This window comes from Jatropha curcas, chromosome 3, assembly GCF_041381405.1.
Source record: "Jatropha curcas cultivar XTBG-Jc1 chromosome 3, XTBG_Jcur_1.0, whole genome shotgun sequence".
Lineage (NCBI taxonomy): Eukaryota > Viridiplantae > Streptophyta > Magnoliopsida > Malpighiales > Euphorbiaceae > Jatropha > Jatropha curcas.
This window is the reverse complement of record NC_143153.1, coordinates 13340570-13355567: the sequence shown is the minus strand read 5'-3', so window position 1 is coordinate 13355567 and position 14998 is coordinate 13340570. Positions and strand designations below refer to the sequence as shown.

Below are 14998 nucleotides of genomic sequence, written 5' to 3'. Positions count from 1 at the left end.
CAACGAGAGCAGCTGGTCGTCTCGATTTGGTCCACTCCGATGTATGCGGACCAATCACGCCTATCTCAATCGGCAAAAATAGGTACTTCTTGACATTTACTGATGATTATAGTTGAAAAACTTGGGTTTATATGATGAAGGAGAAAAGTAAAGTTTTAGGAAAGTTTAAAGAATTTAAAAGTATGGTCGAGAAACAAAGTGGATGTCCCTTGAAGTGTTTACGCACCGATAGAGGGGGTGAGTATACTTCTCAGGAATTTGATACGTTTTGCAAAGAAAATGGGATCATACATCAACTTACGATGCCACAAACGCCCCAACAAAATGAGAGGAAGGTTCCAAAAGAATTCTGGGGAGACGCTGTTGCTTGTTCAGTTTATTTACTGAATAGGTTTCCTACGAGGAGAGTTGGAGACATGACACCGAAAGAAGCTTGGAGCAAGAGGAGACCGAATGTTGATCATCTTCGAGTCTTCGGGTGTGTGGCATATGCAAAGGTGCAAGAAGAAAATCGGACAAAGCTCGAAGATAAAAGCTTAACGTGTGTTATGCTTGGATATGGAGAAAATTCCAGTGTATATAAATTATACAATCCTGTCATAAAAAGGATTGTGATGTCAAGAGATGTTGAGTTTGTTGAAGATCGTGCATGGAACTGGAAGGATAACAACCAACAGAAGGAAATCACGATCATAGAAGATTTAAAAAAGGACAGCGGTCAGATCGAAGAAAAAGAAAATTGGGAGCCAACATCACCCCCACATGTTGGTATCCATATGGAGGAAAGTTCCTTGAGTGAATCCCCTATGAGGAAGACAAGGACAATCAGTGACCTTTATAATTCCACGGAGGAAGTTAATATAGACGAAGAAGAACTATATGGTAACCTTTGGCTCTTTGCAGGATATGATCCCACAATCTTTGAGGAAGCCTCAAAAGAAACAAAAGGGAGACATGCCATGGAGGAGGAGATCCGATCCATCAAACGCAAATGGAGATGTGGAGAAATATAAGGCAAGGCTTGTCGTGAAAGGATACAAGCAAAAATTCGGGATAGCCTACGAAGAAGTCTTTGCACCGGTGGCTCGGCTTGAGACGGTAAGATTACTCATTTCACTTGCTGCCGAAAAGAAATGGAGAATTTTCCAAATGGATGTGAAGTCATCATTTTTGAATGGCAATCTTGAAGAGGAAGTTTATGTTGAACAACCACCAGGATTTGTCGTCAAAGGAGAAGAAGAAAAGGTGTACCGATTAAAAAAGGCGCTCTACGGGCTGAAACAAGCTCCAAGAGCGTGGAATTCCAGAATCGATGACTACTTTATTCGAAGTGGATTTGCTAGGTGCCCTTACGAGCATTCTTTATACTTAAAGAATAACCCCAATGGAGATATTTTGCTTGTGTGTTTATATGTAGATGATTTGGTGTTCACAAGCAATAGTCCCTCTATGATTAGAGAATTCAAGCTCTCCATGGAGAAGGAGTTTGAAATGACTGACTTGGGCCTTATGGCTTACTTTCTAGGCATTGAGGTAAAGCAAGAAGAAGAAGGGATATTTATCTCTCAAAGTAAGTATGCTAGAGAGATCTTGAAAAAATTTTCTATGGAGGATTGTCAACCAGTTGATACTCCAGTCGAGTATGGAGTTCGAATTACAAAAGAAGGAGAAGGAAAGTTGGTGAATTCAACTCATTACAAAAGTCTCATAGGCTGTCTACGTTATTTAACGTGTACTCGACCTGATATACTCTTTGGAGTTGGTTTGGTGAGCAGATACACGGAGACTCCAAAGACCTCTCATTTTAAGACAGCGAAAAGAATCCTAAAGTACATAAAAGGGACACTTGACTACGGGATATTTTATTCCTCAAAAGAAAGCATGGAACTTGTCGGATTCAGTGACAGCGACTGGGCCTGAAGCGTTGATGACCGCAAAAGCACATCCGGATTTGTGTTCTACCTTGGAGGTACGACATTTACTTGGTCATCTGAGAAATAATCCATTGTTGCATTATCTACTTGTGAGGCAGAGTATATTGCTGCATCATCATGTGTTTGCCATGCCATATGGCTAAGAAGATTATTGGAGGAGCTCAGAGTGAAACAAGGAGGACCGACCAAGATCTATGTTGATAATAAGTCAGCAATTGCGCTTGCGAAAAATCCAGTCCATCATGAAAGGTCCAAACATATTGATACTCGATTTCATTTTATTCGAGAGCATATCAAGAGCAAGGATGTAGAGCTCGTGCATGTAAAGACCAATGATCAAGTTGCTGACATATTTACGAAGGCTCTGAAGACTGATATGTTTCAGTACTTACGAAGCTTGCTCGGTATCACCGTAATTGAAGAGACAAGTTTAAGGGGAGGAAATGATAGAAAACTAAACTTGTCTACACCTAACTTGGACTAAAGTGAGTAAAGTCTTGGTTGGTGAAAGCATAGTCGATGGATGGTGCCTAACTTGGACTAAGTGAGTAAAGTCTTGGTTGGTGAAAGCATAGTCAATGAACGGTGCCGAACTTGGACTATTATTGGAAAAGCTACCAAAGTGGATTTAACACACCTATCATATTGCCTATATATACATGTAAAAAACGAATGAATAAAAGAGAGATATAGAGAGATTAGTTTTCTCTTCTATGTGTGTGAATTATAAAAAAAAAAAAAAAAGAGTGAGCTGTGTGTGTGTCTCCCTTGTAATATTATTCCATAATTGAGTGCTTGTATTTGAGCATATCAAGAGTGACAGCGGTTTTCGCAAGTGTACGAAATCGCAACAAGTAATATAGAGTAAGAAAGTATCGTATCCACAGGGATTGTTTATCAATTACCAAAATTATGTTAACCTATTATTATTTAGGTGATGATAAAAGGAATTCGCTGTAAAGTAAATAAAATTCAAAGTAAAAGAGATCAAACACAAAATTTAGGTGAAAAGAAATCAGGGGATTAAGCTACTAGGGAATTTGATTTCATTTAATTCTACCCACCTTATTCTATTAGTTCATTAATCAAGTTTAATTGTTCAAATAGGAGAAAACAACCCTAAGGTTACTAACAAGCTCTCCCGATTTATTGTTAGCTATTCTAATCCAATTTAATCACCTATCTTAATAGTGAAATTAAACATGAATCAGATCATTAGGTTTTATGGTTGTTTTATGAATTCACAACTTAATACTTTATTAACTTATGAAAGCCCCCCTTGAGTCAAACCATATAGTTTCCACATCAAGTTATTATTCTCAAGTAAATTATTACCTTGTTCATATCAATAACCCTTCTCCCGAATGTGGTTATTGAAATAATTCAATCCAGGGGAATTTTTCTGCCTGGAAGCCTTAAGCACAATAATAAGTTATAACAAGAACAAAGAAAAATAAATCTAATATTATAAGCTAGAATCGAATTAAATTACATCAAATCCCTAGTATAAAAGTTTAGCCAGACATAGTAATTAAATTAAGCTCAATCATACTTGAATCATTCATTATATTTAAAGACAATAATAAAGGAAGAAACAAGATGAAGAGTTTAGAATAAAAACTGTATCACAACTATGTTGATGGCTTCCTTGAATCTTAGCACAATTATTTGAAGCTTGAAATCTTTGAGAAGAAGAGAATTATGTAAAGTGTTGCACCAAAAACGACCTCCCTTACTATGAGAAGTTCCTCCCTTTATATAGAGATCCTGAAGGCAAGTCTGACTCCTTTTAGGAAAATAGAATCCTTATTTAGCACAAAATCCTTTATAGGAGATCATAACTGTTTAGGCTCTTGATTTCTTCTTGATTAGGACTCCTTTTTCTTCAAGAATAGGTCCAGGTCTTGTTTAGTGTGTTTAGGAAACTCCCTGAAGTCGGCCCATGTGAGAAAGGCTTGATTTGCGTGTTAAATTCACGCTGGTTCCGCCTGGGCAGCACGGGCGTGCTTCATGGCACGGGCTGGGCGTGCTGTAGTCTGGAGGTCTGGCTAGTGAAGCACGGGGCGTGCTAGGTAGCACGGGCTAGTGAAGTATTGAGGCACGGGCGTGCTACAGAGCACAGGCAGGGCGTGCTCTTCTCTGGAAGTCTGTCTAGAGTTGCCATGGGCGTGCTATGCTTGACACGCCCTGGTCCCATTGTAGCACGACCATGCCTTTTGACACACCCTGGCCGTGCTCTCTTCTGTCTCTTCTTTGGTTTACTTGGCTTCTAGCACGGGCGTGCCTTCCAGCACGGGCTGGGCGTGCTAAAAGCTGAGTGCCTTGCATTCTAAAGTTCTTTTCTACGCCAAATTTCTGCAATTTTCTCTTAGATCAAGCGGATTAAAGACCAAGGAAGCTTTTAAACACAATTACACTAAAAGTGATTTAAAATTAAATTAAAAAAGTAAAAACTTACTAAAATTCTAATAAAAACTATATTAAAAACACTATAAAATTTACACTTATCAAAATTCCCCAAACTTAAACCATTGCTTGTCCTCAAGCAACAAAACTAAAGGAAAAATAATTTGACGACACTAGTTTAACATGGTTGGAGATGATTTCCATAATCTTTCATGATGTCATGATTAGTAAACAAGTGAATAAACTCAATCGTTCTCCATGCTAATCATACTTAAGTTTGACTTTTATTTTTGAATAAAACACATTCATTGAGTAAAATACAAGTTTAAAGAGATTGTCAACACTAATATTTATTCAATTTATGATAAATAGGACATGAATTATCTAAAGAATTTTCAACCTTTCAAAAATAAGACAATTGATAGTGCAACAGTGGCATTCCCATATGCAGAATTAGTCATTCTTTCTCCACGATTTAAATGCATACAATTAAAAGATCAAAAGGTCTTTATTTTGGGTTGTAATGGGGCTTTCTTGGTGCAAATTTTGCTTAATCAAAAGAAAGGATAAAAAGGTAGTCAAAGAGTACAAAAGAATGTATAATATTCAAGATTCTATTTTAATTAAACTTTTACTAGTTCTAGGGAGTGTTGGTTTTGAAGCTTTCTTACTAGCTAGAGGCATCTTGTGCAAGGTCTTTTCTTAATATTTTGGCACTATTCTTACTTGCTTTACCATTCTTCTTGCATTCTTTTGATTGCTTTGCATGTGCCTCTTTCTTGATTCTTTCCTCTTTTCTTTATTTGCTAGTATTGATTGATGAATTCTCTCTCTTTGTTGCTATATTCTAATTAAAAGTCAAATCTTTTAATCATACAATCCTTTGTACTTAGGGTAAGAGATTTGAATTTGGCTTTAATGGCCTGGTTTATTTATGGTGAAGAAGAAAATTGTACGGTTTAAAGCTTCAAAGTGGGTTTCAAAGGTCATATATTTTTGTTTAGGTAGTTTAGGCTATATAAGTGTCAACAAAAATTGCCTAAATCATCTCTTTCAAGATGTAAACATTTAAATTTCTCGCCTCGAAGGAAGTTCTAATTTTTTGTTCTAGGAATGCCAAGGTTTAAAATACTTTAGAGTAAAACACACCTTTATATCATATCTTTCATAAAATCAGTGTTTTAAGAGTCTAGAAACAAATAGTTTAGATCAATGAACATGATTGAGTCAAAAATTCAAATTCAAAACTTAAATATGCTAGAATTTAGAATCGACTATATTTAACACTCATTACTAGACATGAGAACTTTCAAGCTTACTTGTAATCATTCCAAAAATGTTAAACAAAAACAAAAATTTTTGCCAAAATTCCCTTCCCCCAATTCAATCAATCACATTATCCCCAATGTGCATAAATTCCCCAAACTTATTGCATTACTAGAAGGAAAGCAGTAAGAGAGACGAAGAAATCTTACCAACATTGTATTGAACAATACAATAGAACGGGTGTGGGAAGAGTCTTAGCTAAAAGAGCAACTAAACATTAAGAACAAAACAAACTACTAAAAAGTTATAAAAATTCAAATAACAAATAAACTAAAGTGAAAGCAACCAAGACAATGTATTAGAACAAATAAACAAAAATAAAACAAAGAAAAGTGAGAAATCCGTCAATTCTCTGGTGGTGGAGGTGGCTGCAGAAGCTGGAGGATGGTCTGGAGTTGGCCTTGCATGGTGTCCATCCGAGAATCAAGACTGCCGTTCATAATCTCGATGGACTGGAAACGGTCTGCGATCATCGTTTCCATACATTTAAGGCGCGTGTCAAAGAGGTCCATCCGAGACATCATTCTTGCAAGGACTTCATCGTTCGACATGTTGGCTGTGCCTTGGAACGATGGACCGACACCGGAAGTACCTGCACCAAAAGAAGAAGGAAAAGGAGGAGGATTATCCTCTTCCATGTTGGCTCCACCGGCTGCCTCTGCTCCTGCATCATCAGGATTAGCCTCTGGGGCGCCCACTACTTGATATGTATCCCCAACTTTTTCAATCAGTTTCATATGTATCATAACATCTAGGTCCAGTCTAGTACTACGCCCTCCTCCTATACTATCATAAATTGGCCTAGCCGGGTTCCAAACCTGTAAGTATCTAGCAATCCTAGTTACAAAACATCCCACCATTATGGCCCCCTTGTCGGCTCCAGCCACCTTTCCAAATTTTTGGCAGAGCCAATAACCAACATTCAATAAAACCCCATTCTCAATAGCCCACAGAAAATATAATTCGTTCAAACTTAGTACCCCATCGCTTTCACTCCTTCCAAAAATGGAATTAGATAAGAATTTGTGAATGTAGCGCAAGGAAGGTTTTTTTAATTTGGATGCTTTAGAATATCTAGGATTGTAATTCACTTCACCTGTCAAATTTTGCCAAGTATTACGCGCACTAAAATCACTAGATATTTGTATCTGGCTATTGTCTGTAGGAAACCCAAAAATGTGGCTAATTTCATTCACAGTTAGTTCAAAGTCTTGACTAAGAAGCCTAAAGTTAACCCTGCTTGGTGGTGAATTAGGCAATAACGGAATAAAAGCGCGATAGGAACTCAGAAATTCTAGAGTTAGAGGGGCATAGACTAAGTCCTTCATATCAATAAATTCCCCCCATCCTATTCTCTTAAGAGGATCTAACACAATATCCCTAAGACCCATTTGCGCTAAGGCAGCCTCATCGATAAATCTATTCGGTAAAATAGGCCGAAGAGATAATTTTGTGTACCTTTCTTGTTGATCGGATGAGGCAAATTCGAATGGAATTTCAGGAGGTGAAGGAGGTTGAGGAGCCGTGGAGGATTGCGTAGTCGAACGCGTCCGAGCAGCAACGGATGATGCGGGTCTGCTACGTTTGTATCTAGGAGGCATTGTTGGAGTTGATTATGTGAAAATTTTGGGTGGAGAGTGTTTGATTTGAGAGAAAAGGGAGAAGAAAAGAGAAAGTTTGAGAGAAAGGAGTTGACGGCTAGGGCGTGCGAGATGGAAAAGAGAAAGTTTGGAGGCGTGCTCTTTAAATAGGGGCGCCAATAAATGAGTTGGTCTGATCGTGGCACGGCCGTGCTGATGAGCACGGCCTGGGCGTGCTCCCCTCTGACCTGCAAAACAACAAAAGTGGCATACCTGGCATGGGCGTGCTACATAGCACGGCTCGGGCGTGCTCTTCTCTGCCTCTCAAGTTCTTTTCGCGCTCGCGCATATGAAAATCGCGCTCGCGTATTTTGCTGGCAAACTTTCTGCCTCTCAAAGGTGCTTTCTCGCGCCTGCGCATATGAATATCGCGCTCGCGTCTTCTGGTCCAATTGCTTTTGACCCTCAGATCTGCTTGTCGCGTCCGCGCATATGAATGTCGCGCTCGCGACTTCAGCTCGCGCCCGCGTATATGGGAGATGTGCTCGCGAGTTTTTCTTGTAAATCTTCTGACTGTCTTTTCTAATTGTCGCGCTCGCGCTTGTGAATGTCGCTCTCGCGACTTCAGCTCGCGCCAGCATATATGGATGGTGCGCTCGCGGGTCTTTCTTGCAAATCTTCTGACTCTCTTTTCTAATTGTCGCGCTCGTGCTTGTGAATGTCGCGCTCGCGACTTGGGCGTGCCAATTAGCACGGCTAGGGCGTGCTTGGTTCTGGATTTCCACTTTTTCCTACAAAAACTCTTAACTAAACAAAAGAACACTTATGGAGAAAATTTGGGATTTTGACAAATAAAATAGGGAATAAAAATAAATAAATGGACGAAAAAAATAGATGGGTTGTCTCCCATGAGCACTTTTGTTTAACGTCGTTAAGTTCGACGCACTTATCTTAATTTAGGCTAAGCAAGACCAATTGTAGTCTTGATGGGTTCAAAGGTTTCATTATAATAGCTTCTCAAACGTTGAGCATTTACCTTGAAACTTCGATTCGACTTACCATCCACTATTTCAATCGCGCCATGAGGAAAGATTTCCTTGATTGTGAATGGTCCAGACCACCTAGAGCGCAACTTACCAGGAAATAACCGAAGTCTAGAGTTATAGAGCAACACCTGCTGGCCTACCTTTAGATCCCTCATGATAATGCGCTTATCATGCCATTGTTTGGTGCGATCTTTGTATATTTTGGCATTTTCATAAGCGTGAAGGCGCATTTCATCCATCATGTTTAGCTGTAGCAATCGCTTTTGACCAACCTCCTTTGCATTAAAGTTAAAAAATTGAATGGCCCAAAACGCCTTATGTTCTAACTCTGCAGGAAGATGACAAGCCTTACCATACACCATGCGATATGGAGACATACCTATAGGCGTTTTGAATGCCGTTCTGTAGGCCCATAGAGCATCGTCTAGCTTTTTGGACCAATCCTTTCTCGATTGTCCAACAGTGGTTTCGAGGATCTTTTTGATTTCTCTGTTAGTGACCTCTACTTGTCCACTGGTTTGAGGATGATATGGAGTACCTACACGATGAGTGACACCATATTTTGCAAGAAGGGAGTCTAAATATCTATTACAAAAATGCTTACCTCCATCCGTGATTATCGCCCTGGGAGTTCCATGCCTTGTAAAAATGTTTTTCTTGATGAAGCTCATCACACTTTTGGCATCGTTATTTGGAAGAGCAACAGCTTCTGCCCACTTTGACACATAATCCACCGCCACTAGAATGTATTGATTTGAATATGATGGTGGAAAAGGTCCCATAAAGTCCAGACCCCATACATCGAAGATTTCGACTTCAAGGATGCTGTTCAGGGGCATTTCATGTCTCTTCGAAATGTTACCTAACCTTTGACAATGATCACAAAGACGAACATAGTTATAAGCATCTTTAAAAAGATTAGGCCAATACAAACCACTTTCTAGTATACGCGCAGCTGTCTTGTTTGCTCCAAAGTGGCCTCCACATTCCATTGAATGGCAGAATTTAAGGACACTTTCTATTTCAGTTTCCGGTATACATCTCCTGAAGAGCTGATCACTACAATACTTGAACAAAAATGGCTCCTCCCAATAGTAGAATTTGATATCATGAAAAAATTTTTTTCTTTGTTGGTAAGAAAAATTGGGAGGAGGGATTTTGCAAACAAGATAATTAACAATGTCAGCGTACCAGGGGGTTTGAGCATTTGCCATTAGAAGAAGTTGCTCATGAGGAAAGCTTTCATTGATTTGTAGCTCGCTTGTGCCTTCTTCCCCTAATTCAAGCCTGGAAAGATGGTCAGCAACGAGGTTCTCGGTCCCCTTTTTGTCGCGAATTTCTAGGTCAAACTCTTGCAATAGAAGTACCCAAAGAATGAGTCTTGGCTTTGCATCTTTCTTTTCCAACAAGTATTTGATGGCGGAGTGATCTGTGTAGACTATTGTTTTAGCTCCAATTAGATATGCCTTGAATTTGTCAAAAGCAAAAACAATAGCTAGCAGTTCTTTTTTCGTAGTTGCATAATTTAATTGTGCATCATTCAATGTGCGACTTGCATAATAGATAACATGCAACTTCTTGTCTTTTCTTTGTCCAAGAACAGCTCCTACAGCATGATCACTAGCATCACACATGAGTTCAAAGGGCAAAGTCCAGTCTGGTGTAGTGATGATCGGGGCTGAGATTAACTCCTTCTTCAACCTGTTGAAAGCATCTAAACATTCTTTGTCAAAATCAAAAGGTACATCTTTAACTAATAAATTGTAAAGAGGTTTAGTAATTTTTGAGAAATCCTTTATGAATCTCCTATAAAACCCTGCATGCCCAAGAAAACTTCTTATGCCCTTCACTGTGTTAGGGAGAGGTAGTTTTTCAATTACCTCAATTTTTGCCTTGTCTACTTCAATCCCCTTTTGAGAGATTTTATGCCCTAGGACAATACCTTCACTAACCATGAAGTGACATTTTTCCCAATTTAACACAAGGTTAGTATCTTCACATCGTTGCATTACTAAAGATAAATTATGAAGGCATGCATCGAAGGAAGAACCAAATACAGAAAAATCATCCATGAATATTTCAATAAATTTTTCCACCATATCAGAAAAGATGGACATCATGCACCTTTGAAAGGTTGCAGGGGCATTGCATAGCCCAAAAGGCATTCTCCTATAGGCAAAAGTGCCATAAGGACAAGTGAATGTAGTTTTCTCTTGGTCTTCAGGGGCTATAGGTATTTGGAAGTACCCTGAATAGCCATCTAAGAAACAATAAAAAGGATATCCTGCAAGCCTTTCAAGCATTTGATCAATAAAGGGAAGGGGAAAGTGATCTTTGCGTGTTGCTTTATTTAATTTTCTATAATCTATACACACACGCCAACCTGTGACTGTTCTTGTGGGGATTAATTCATTGTTTTCATTAGAAATAACAGTCATACCTCCCTTCTTTGGAACAACTTGGACAGGACTTACCCAATTACTGTCTGAAATTGGATAAATGATGCCGGCATCTAAGAGTTTAATAATTTCAGCCTTAACTACCTCCTTCATGTTAGGATTCAGTCGCCTTTGGTGCTCGATTGAAGGTTTGTAGTTTTCTTCCATCAAGATTTTATGCATGCACACTTGGGCTTATTCCTTGTAGATCTGAGATAGACCATCCTAATGCTTTCTTGTGCCTTTGTAAAACCTGCAACAACCTTTCCTCTTGATCAAGCGTTAAGTGAGAAGAAATAATAACAGGAAAAGAATGGTTCTCACCTAGAAATGCATGTTTTAAATGAGGTGGAAGTTATTTCAGTTCATGCTTAGGAAGTTCCTTTTCTTTTTCATTCAAGATGCTTGACTCATTAGCATTATTTTCAACATGCAAAGTGGTCTCCACACATTCATCGACTACGTCAATTCTAAAACAGTCTCCATGATCCATAGGGAGTTTACAAGATTTAAGTACATCAAATACAATCTCTTCCTGTCCAACTCTAAGAGTCAACTTACCCTCATAGACATCTATCAATGCTCTTGCAGTTGCAAGAAAAGGTCTTCCAAGGATTAGAGATCCTTCCCTATCTTCATCAATATCAAGAATAACAAAACCAACAGGAAAGATGAATGTACCTACCTTTACAAGCACGTCTTCTACAATCCCTCTAGGATATCTAATTGAACGATCTGCTAATTGCAAAGACATCCTTGTTGGTTTGAGCTCTCCCATACCTAGCATCTTAAAAACTTCATAGGACATAAGATTAATGCTAGCACCTAAATCTGCCAAAGCCTTTTCAAAGTCAAGATTACCAATGTTACAAGGGATAGAAAAACTTCCTGGATCTTTTAACTTTGGAGGCAATTTGTTTTGGATAATTGCACTGCACTCCTCAGTTAACATCACTGTTTCTTGATCATCAATTTTTCATTTCTTGCTCAAGATATCTTTTAGGAATTTAGCATAGCTAGGCATTTGAGCAAGAGCTTCAGCAAAAGGAATATTAATTTGAAGCTTCTTAAACACATCCAGAAACTTGAGGAAGCTCTTGTCATCTTGTGCTTTCTTTAATCTTTGTGGAAAGGGAACAGGGGGAACATAGGGTTTTACCTTTTCTTTTTCCTCTAAATCAATGATAGGCACTTTTGATTGTTCTTTTTCCTCCTTTTCTTTCCTCAGTGGTTCATCTAATTGTTTGCCACTCCTCAAGGTGATAGCCTGCACTTGTTCTTTTGGATTCTTTTCAGTATTGCTAGGTAACATACCTTGAGGTCGAGATGCCATCATGTTTGCGAACTGCCCTAACTGAATCTCCAAATTCCTGATTGCAGCTTGCTGGATTTTATGGTTCTCCCTGGTTTCATTCATGAATTCCATGTGTGATTTGGAGAGGGCAGTGAGGAGGTCATCGTGAGATTTCTTTTCTGGAGGGTGGAACCCTGGGGGTGTATTCAAGGCATTGTTAGGATTACCATAAGATAGGTTAGGATGATTCCTTAACCTGTTATCATATGAATTTGAATAAGGGTAATTCTTTCTTCCTTGATTCATCACATAGTTCACTTGCTCCAAAGTCTGCGGATTTAAGGAGTCCATGATGCATTCCCCAATTCCATGTTGTCCATTGCACCTATCACACACTTGCATAATCGAATTCACAGGATTAGTGGTTAACATGTCCAATTTCCTTACCATGTTATCTACCTCGGCATTGAGTGCTGTAATGGCGTCTATTTCATAGACTCCTGCGGTTCTTCTCCTTTCGGTATTGTTTTGGTAGTGGCTGTTGCTTGCCATCTCCTCTATCAACTCATATGCTTCATCAATACCTTTCTTTTCAAAGGATCCACCTGCAGCTGCATCTAAAGTGATTTTAATATTAGGTGATAATGCATTATAAAAAGTTTGTACCTGTAGCCACTTGGGCAAGCTGTGATGCGGGCACTTCCTTAGCAAGTCCTTGAATCTTTCCCAAGCTTCGTACAAGCTCTCTTGATCATGATGAGCAAATGTCATTATCTCATTACGCAGCTTGGTGGTTTTTGAGGATGGGAAGAATTTAGCTAGGAATTTTTGAGCTAATTCATCCCATGTGGTAAAACTTCCAGCGGGACACGATTGTAACCATGATCTAGCTTTATCCCTAAGAGTAAAAGGAAAAAGCCTCAACTTGATTGCGTCTTCAGAAACACCATTTTGTTTGAATGTGTCACAAATTTCCAAAAAATTGGTGATGTGAGCATTAGGATCTTCACTAGGCAAACCTCCATATTGGATCGAGGTAGAGAGCATTTGGATAATTGCAGGTTTAATCTCAAAGTTATTAGCTTCTACCCTAGGTCTTGTAATACTTGAGGTTGTCCCATTCAGATTAGGTGTTGTATAATCCCTTAAGGTACGGACCGGATGTTGAAGTGGTGGTCCAACTACGTTTTCGTTTCTGTTTTCGTTTTCGTTGGCCATGTCTGCTTGTTGTTCGAGTTTTATTTCTCTTGCTTTTCTTGCAGCGTTGTGCCTACGAAAGGTTCTTTCAATTTCTGGGTCAAAGACTAGAGGTTCAGTCGTCCTTGATCTTCTTTGCATAAAACACCTGGAACAACACTTAAAAGAAAATAAAAACGAAAGAGTGTCTAAATTAATAACAGAGTAATTTGTATTGATATTGATACACCAATCCCCGGCAACGGCGCCAAAAACTTGACAGCCGTTTTCGCAAGTGTACGAAATCGCAACAAGTAATATAGAGTAAGAAAGTATCGTATCCACAGGGATTGTTTATCAATTACCTGTGAACCCCTCCCCCAAATATCATAGCATAGTGAATGCATATGACTAAAGGAAGAAATGCACGTGAATGTATGAGTCGCCACCTTGTTTAATTATTTTAGGGTAAACTAGGAAAAACCCTAAGTGACTCCAATTTTAATTAACCTAAGTCTAGGCTAATTATCCCAATGTTTAAGGCATGGTTTGCAAACCCGAGATGGATCCCGAGACTATGTCATACTCATAAACTAACCAATGAATGAATGCTTTGCAAGGTAATTGGACCAATGAAAAATGTTTATGTGATTTCGACTTGCCGCTCGGGGTTAAATCCCGAACGTGCCTACGTACTTCCGTTTGAATGGAAGATCAATGTCAACGTAGTTCGATAGGCCTCTTTTAGAGGGCTTTGAATGGGTATGCTTTATGCATGAGTGTGCATATGCTTCGTGCATTTTGTTTAGGCATTTTGCTAAAGAATTGATTGATTTGATTCGGCGTTTGTTGCCAAAAAGAGTTAATTTAAGGCTTTTGGCCAAAAAGAGTGATTTAGGAAATTTGATTGCCAAAATGATTGATTTTAAACGATTATCGCCAAAATGATTGATTTTAAGGCTTTTAGCCAAAATGTGTTGATTTGAAAACTTTTAGCAAAAAGTGTTGATTTAGGCAATTTATTGCCAAAAATTGATGATTTTAATGGCCTTTAGCCAAAAAGGTTTAATTTAAGCAATTGTTGCCAAAATTAATGTGATTTAGGCGATTATCGCCAAAATGATTGCTTTAAGGCAATTTATTTACCAAAAGCAATTGTTTGAAAGGACTTTTAGCCACAATTACTGATTAATTGGGTTTTTAGCCGAATTTATTTGAAATAAAGGCAATTAAACCGTAGTTATTAATTAACTAGGCCTTTTAGCCAAAATTGATTTATTGAAACAATTTATTCACCAAAAGTGATTAATTCGCAATGTAGGCAATTTATTGCCATGAAAAACGTGTTTAATGAAGGCTTTTTAGTCACAATTATTGATTAACTGGACTTAAGCCGAAAAAAAAAATGTTCGAAATAAAGGCAATCATACCATAACTATTAATTAGCTAGGTATTTTAAGCCAAATATTGTCGGATCTAAGCTTTTGATACCACGATTATTAATTAACCGGGCATTTAGCTTGATCATGCTTTAATTGAGACAATTTAATTGTCGAAAACGATGACGTGAATGCATTTTATGCAGTTATAGATTTATTAGGAGTAGAAGAGAAGCATGCATGACGCGCTAAAATTAAATAGGCAGAGTTTTGATTTACATACCTGATTTAGTCGACGACCGCTTCTTAACTCCAGATTAAGCTCCTCGTTAAGGGAATTAATTTTAATTTAATTTTAAATGACCAAGTATCACAACAATAAAATAAAACTAAAATTAAAAAAATGCAAGAAAGCAGTA

The 14998-nt window shown here is 38.4% G+C and overlaps 1 non-coding gene across 1 annotated transcript; it reads left to right on the top strand.

Annotated features, from left to right (window-relative positions):
- Positions 1 to 12706: 12706 nt before the first annotated feature.
- LOC149497592 (small nucleolar RNA R71) lies at positions 12707 to 12813 on the top strand. Its single transcript, XR_016320303.1, has one exon. It is a non-coding gene; the product is annotated as a small nucleolar RNA R71 (small nucleolar RNA).
- The last annotated feature ends 2185 nt before the right edge of the window (positions 12814 to 14998 follow it).